A 6,850-nucleotide genomic window follows, 5' to 3' on the forward strand; every position below is an offset into this window, starting at 1 on the left:
GTATATGAAGTAAAAAAGCATGTGTGGATAGCATACCTCTTAAGATAACCCTACCTCACTTTATTTCTCTCCACCCTGCATCCACCTTCGATCTAATTCTTATCACTGATGACATACCCCGACCGGAGTCGAGGCATAGTGATGTAAAAATGTGAATAAAATAAAACCAAAACTAGAACTTATTTAAACTAATAAAGTGAGTGCGCAGTAGTGAATAAAATCCATAGAATACAAATATTCAGAGCATAGAACTGATCCATCCAGTTATGATTATTTTCTATGAAAACAACCTTGAGGGATTAAAGCTAATTTCTCGGCAAGAAAAAGAAGGCAGAAATAAAAAGATTAGTCAAATATGGCTTGCTAATATTTTATAATCTTCTATATATATATCTATATATATATATATATATTTCCTTGTTTGGTGGAAAAAGAGATTAAGAGGTTGCCCTTTAATCATCGCTTTCCGTTGTGCTTTAGGAAGAGAGGATGAGTCCTTGTTTGTTGGAGTTGTCGTGATATATTTGGTCATTAATATTTGAGACCAAAATATGAACTTTTTTTTATCAAGGATAAATAATTCATTCATATTAGAATTGAAATATTAACATCCGATGCTACAATATCAAACGATAATTCGAGTTCAAATATATCCCAATGACAATACTCGCGATTTGAAAACATACGTCGTGACCGCACCGCATGAACAATTTTATTACGTACTCTAGTTACATATGATTGACTACCACTTTGGAATGGTGGAATTCCAACTCAGGAAAAAACTGATCAACTTTCTTTCATGTCCGACCAGTAAGTACCCTTTCTTTGGCTACCTAATGAATTAATTATGACCAAATATAGTTGATATAAAAAGTTCTTATGCTACTTAGTACGACGGTTTAGTGGTATTCTTCTTCACTTGCAAATGAAAAGTCTTATATTCGATTCTCGACAAATGTGAATTTGAACCACATTATTACTAGTTCATTATGAGGCTTAGCCCACTGTTTTACCCTCATTAGTGGCTTAGCCCACTGCTCTACCCATTAATATAGATAATATTATTTGTTCAAATAATAAAAAAGAAAGAAAATGTCTTATATTATATAGGGCCATTTTCTAGTTCCACTTGCCAAACATCTATTAACCCCGTGATCACGTTTTGTCCCTATTATTAGGAACATCCTTTTTCTTCAATTTCACGGCTTCCCACTTTCCATCAGTTATGCCATTAATTTCGAATCATCTGGATTGCTTCATACAACCTCAAAATTAGTTGTGTTCTACAAATTACAAATACCATGCATGCATGCATGAATATAAGTTCAAGATTTTAGGTAAATATACGATTTAACCCTTTAGGGCTCATACAAAATAAAAACTAAAAATTAAAAGTCAAAAACATTTTAAAATTGTTTTTGTAAAGTCTAGATTTATTATTAACTTCCTTTGTCAAATGTTGTAAATTGTACCATCATGCTCTAATTTGATTTAAGGTTAAAATACTACTTTAGGATCTTGCTATTGAAAATATCATTTCAAGAGCTTAACTTCTTACATCAAAGGTTTGTTCATACATATGCATTTCATGCCATTATTTCCAGTTGATTTTGTCTAGTCAAAACTTCTTGCTACTTTCACGCAAGCTGGGCACACACTTTAAGACAATCCATTTGGGCCATTTGACAACTTTTTCCCGAAAATGGTTTTTTAGCCCTAGATCTTTCCAGATTGTTTATGCACATGTGGCTTTTCTTGTCATCTTTCTTGTCTGAAACTTAACCCTCTTTATAAAGACCAATCTAGGGTTCATTTGTTTTTGGGGTTTGAGATTGGAAAAGTTTTGAGAGCTTTATTTTCATCTCCATCTCAGATCTCCTAGGAGCATCAAACATATTTTATGAGTAATGTTCTTCATCGAATATTTCTAAATCTATCTTTGAAATTGCTTGCTTAAATTCATTTTATATGCTCATTTGTTTTGGCTAGGAGTTTTACATTTTCAAAAGAGTTGATTTTAGCTTTGAGCTACCACTTGTGTTCTTCATTGAAACCCTAGTCACAAAACCATATTCATGCATCAAATACCCAATCACTACATATTAAGGTAGCATTGTCTTCATGGTTTTATTTTAATTTAGTGGCCAAGTTCTTCAAGTTTCAAATCTTTAAACTGGCCCCATATTCGGATTCTCATCAATTTCTTTTTTCAACTGTTTGACTGAAGAAACTGACTAGTCATTGAATCATGTGCATTTGTTGTGTGTTGGTCTCGATGCCACAAGGTGAAGAGTTCAGGAGGAGCTGTCATCTTGTGAAGATTGGAAACAATACATTTTCGGTGAGTTTCAAATCTTTAAACTGGCCCCATATTCGGATTCTCATCAATTTCTTTTTTCAACTGTTTGACTGAAGAAACTGACTAGTCATTGAATCATGTGCATTTGTTGTGTGTTGGTCTCGATGCCACAAGGTGAAGAGTTCAGGAGGAGCTGTCATCTTGTGAAGATTGGAAACAATACATTTTCGGTGCCACAAGGTGAAGAGCTTATGAGGAGCTGCCAAGACCGAAAGAATCCGTCTCATGTAAGGCAATGTGCACAAAGGTAAAGCTACTCCGTAGACTAGGTCTAGGAATTGAGCTTTGTGTGGTACTTTGTAAGAATCTTGTTTACACTAGTATATTAGACTCAGTGGAGAGTCCTCGGTTTTTTAACCCAGATGTGAGCTTTTTTTGCCAAAAACTTATTGCGTTCTTTGTCTCTTAAACTTATCCACATATCTTATTTACTTGCATATGCTTCATGCATCCTATGAATTGTTAGTTGATATTTGTTAGAGACTAAGTTTACACTGCATATTATGAGCAACGAACTGAATTGTTGTTGACTAGAATGAATAACTAGTAGTGAACTAATTTTAAGTGGTAGATTTGCGTTTGATTAACTGACAAATTTGTATTTAGTTGCCTGGTGAACTTCACCAGTCAATCCAGTATACTTTAATTCACAATTGTTTTGTCATTGTTGTTTGCATAATGAACTGATATGTAAATGTGTTCAAGTTTAGGAATTATTGTTGTGAAACTAATATGGGCAGACTCTGATTAGTTGAACATATTGGTCAGTTAAGTTTTGTTCTTCCAGTTGCACTTTTTATCACTGACTAACTTGTAACTAGTTGGCTAGCTCATTTGACTAGTTTACTGTACAAAGTTAAATTTTTATTTGTATGATATTCCGTCTAGCTCATCTGACTAGTTTTCACTTTCAAGATTTTGTTTTGTTTCAACACTTCGATGCGGTTTTAAAATGTTGGTTATGAAAGTCTCGTAAACCTACATACTATGATGGGAGATGCAGAAGGGGCCTAAGCCTATCCTGACCCCTCATGTGGCTCTGTCACTATCATAAGTTTATATTTCAGACAAATATACAATTTTTTTTCCAAGAAAAAGGTAAATATACAATTTAACTTTTTAGGGCTCATTCAAAATAAAAAGTCAAAATTTAAAGTAAAAAACTACTTAAGGTTGTTTTCACTTTCAAGCTTTTGTTGTATTCATTATTTGTTTATATTATCATCCTTCTTACTCCTACCTTTCCTCTATATACTTTCCTCACATCTCAAAGTACTAAAAATACGTAAAACATAAAATTAAAACAAAATGATTACCAAAGTACCTTTAAATATTTATATATGCAAAAAAATCGCATACCACAATACTATATACATGGTCCATATAAGGGGTTTGTATCAATGCAGAATAAAATTAGGGATATCATCAAATAGCATATTGAAAGAGTTTCTTTTCACTCCTTGTGCATGTAATGGGGTTGCGCATTAGGTGACGTCTTATGTCATGCGTGTGGGGGCTATCATATGTGGGGTTGCTTTGAACCGAAGAGGTTGTTTAATTTTCTGACTTTTGATGTAAACATTTCAATTCGTATCTAATAATATTTAATCTTCAAATTTAGTGATGCGCCAATTCCAATTTAGTTGATGACAAATTTAGGGTTGAAAGATGGATGTGTTTTCAAGCTTTGCATATTGGCATTGTTGTCAAATGAAAATTCAATGCTTGTCTGAAGAATTGTCTTTTCGAGTAAGGAATATATGAGCTCATTTGGAAGTACTTTTAAAATTATTGAAAACACTTTTGGTGAAACTATTTTCAAAACCAATCATTAGTAAAAATTCAAGTGAATCATGAAAAATCATTTTAAGTGCTTTCTCCAAGAAGCATATATTAGGTGCTTCTTCCAAAAAGACACTTAGTGTTTTTGGAACTCAAATCAATTTTAACAAAAACGCTTCCAATCATTTTAAAAGTACTTTCCAAACGAGCCCTATATCTCTTTCAACACTTTATATATCAATACATGCTTTACATATGTTAATTTAGGACCACTTCTCTAGAAATGAGATCTCTTAACAAAATAATATTATTTACATAAACGAGATCGAAAATATATATACACAAGCCCTAGAAAATTTCTCTAGTTTGCACTTTTTGAAAGATCTTTCAATTTCAAACCATCTTTATGCATGTTTGATTGTGAATGTACATGATTCTAAAAATTTTATTTAACAAAAAGCTTAAGCTCAATGCATAGGATATTCCAATCGAAGACAAGCCGCCTACAATACTTTATTATTGATAGTCATGTTTCATTAAAATCTTCGCAACCCTTCCTTTGCACCGCCATTCAAAAGTATATATGGAATCTTGTTGCTTTATCGACTGTGTATTTCTAGCCATCATTTTACAGGTTCAAACTCTCATTTTTTCACAAGCACTAAACTAAGATGAGAGTTACTTCCATTGTTTTAAAACTCAAGATTTCAACCGCATTTAGCCCAATTGACCTTTTTATTTTGGGAATTTTAACGAAAAGCACCCGTTACTGTTCACTTTAACGAAAAGCCACATTTTTACACTAAAAAGTCAATCCTGATACTATTCACTTTACCCTTTATTTTGTCCTTATCATTAAAACTCAAAGTTTTCAAGCCTTTTTTATTAGTTTTCCTTTTTATTTTTCTATACTTTGTCAAGGTGCTTTTCTAGGATAATGTATACTTGCAACAAGTGTACCACCAATAGGAATAGAATCCTCTCCAGATTCTCTTTATTGGAATCCGGAGGATTAATCAATCATATATCATACATCGTGCAATTAGAAATTATTTTTAATTTTTAATTTAAAATTAAATATAAATAGTACCTAACAAAAACTGACCTCATGATATACAATGAACGAACACAATTGATTGATCTCCGAATCCCCACAAAAAATATCTAGCGAGGATGCTTGTCCCCACCAATAGCCCTGATTAGTCCATCATTCTTGTCATTATTTATTTGTTTAAACTATTGTTAATGGTAAAAACAGTAATATATACAAGAGTATGTTTACAAATCAAGTAAGAACACCTCCACCCACTTATGCAATAATTGCCACGTCAATTGGACAAACACAATTATTACTTTGGTAAATGGTAATTTCTTAAGTGTATCTCTAACTCATAAACTAAACAGGGCTGGCAATTAGAATCAAAAAAATATTTAAAATAATAAAAAAATTATTAAAATTAAAAGGAACAACAACTCGTCTGATGAGCCATCGGAGGGGGAGGTATTCCGCGTCGTATTTGAGTTTCCAGAGCTTGGTTCGTTTGATGGGTCGTCTTCAGTTAGAAGGAACAACAACTCGACTAATGGGTTGTCGTTGGGGGAGGAATGGACAAGGATTATCTGCCCTCCCTTTTTCCATATCTTTCAATGTCTTTCTGTTTGTGTGGTTACGGTTAAGCCACGTCAACATTTTATATTACTATTCATTTTTGTCTTATTATCTTTATAAAAAAATAATATAAAATGTTAACATGGCTTAACCGTGACCACACAAAACAGGAGGACATGGAAGAAAGACAATCCTTGTCCGTGAGGAATCTGGCATCGAAAGAATATATAATGTTGGTCGATGTCAACCTGACATCAAATGGACTCAGGCGCAGAGGCTGGCGGAAATGACATACAATACTTGAATTCTCGATGTAGATGCTACATGGTTGGTTCTCATCCTACACGTGGGTATTGGGGCCACTCGATTGCCTGACTGATGGGCGTGGGTTGGAGATGATTTTGTTTGTTTTGGGGGATTGAATCAACCCAATTGCTAAGGAAATTATTTTCTTTTTTGAACCCATCGACATTTTTATATTAAGGGGAGGGAGAATTTGACTGAGCCACATAATGGGCAACCTAATTTGGTATCGAATTCGTCATTCACGATATTCGAATTTAAAACCTTTCACTTCCAAATGAAGAAAAATATCATCAGATCAGAGCAATTAGATAAGGTGGAAATGCTCTAATATAGGAGTTAATAATGAATATTCCGTACATATTTCTATCAGTCATTAATAAAAACAAACGATTTGCTAAACGTGCTTTAAAAATCAACCAAAAAAATTTCTTTATCTAGAATTTGATCAAAATAATATTATATGTAAAAATGTTATGTTTGGATCAGAGAAATACTTTTAGTATTTCTTATAGTAACATTTATGAAAACACTAAGTGGTTATAGGTAGACTTGGTGATCGTGTCATGTCTGTGGTGTTCGTATCATTTTGGTGACATATCCGACATTTTAATGGTTTGTTTCGTGTCAAAGCTGTTAAAATGAACGGAGCTTGCCCCGTTAAAATTAACAGATAATATGACCCGACCCGTTACATGTTAAACAAAAAAAAAATTACTTCAATAAATAATCAAATAAAAAATGTCATACTAAATTAGTATCTATATACATTGTCACTAAATTAGTATCTACATACC

General features: G+C 32.9%; 1 long non-coding RNA gene across 2 annotated transcripts; it reads left to right on the forward strand.

Moving 5' to 3' along the window:
- The first annotated feature begins 1,837 nt into the window (after positions 1–1,837).
- Positions 1,838–6,211, forward strand: LOC139189382 (uncharacterized). 2 transcript variants are annotated; one of them, XR_011573313.1, is made up of 3 exons: positions 1,838–2,341; positions 2,474–2,606; positions 5,921–6,211. It is a non-coding gene; the product is annotated as an uncharacterized lncRNA (long non-coding RNA). The 2 variants fall into 2 exon arrangements; XR_011573312.1 differs by lacking the exon at positions 5,921–6,211 and having other exon boundaries at positions 2,474–2,796.
- Positions 6,212–6,850: the final 639 nt, after the last annotated feature.

The sequence above is a fragment of the Malus domestica genome, chromosome 11 (assembly GCF_042453785.1).
Source record: "Malus domestica chromosome 11, GDT2T_hap1".
NCBI lineage: Eukaryota > Viridiplantae > Streptophyta > Magnoliopsida > Rosales > Rosaceae > Malus > Malus domestica.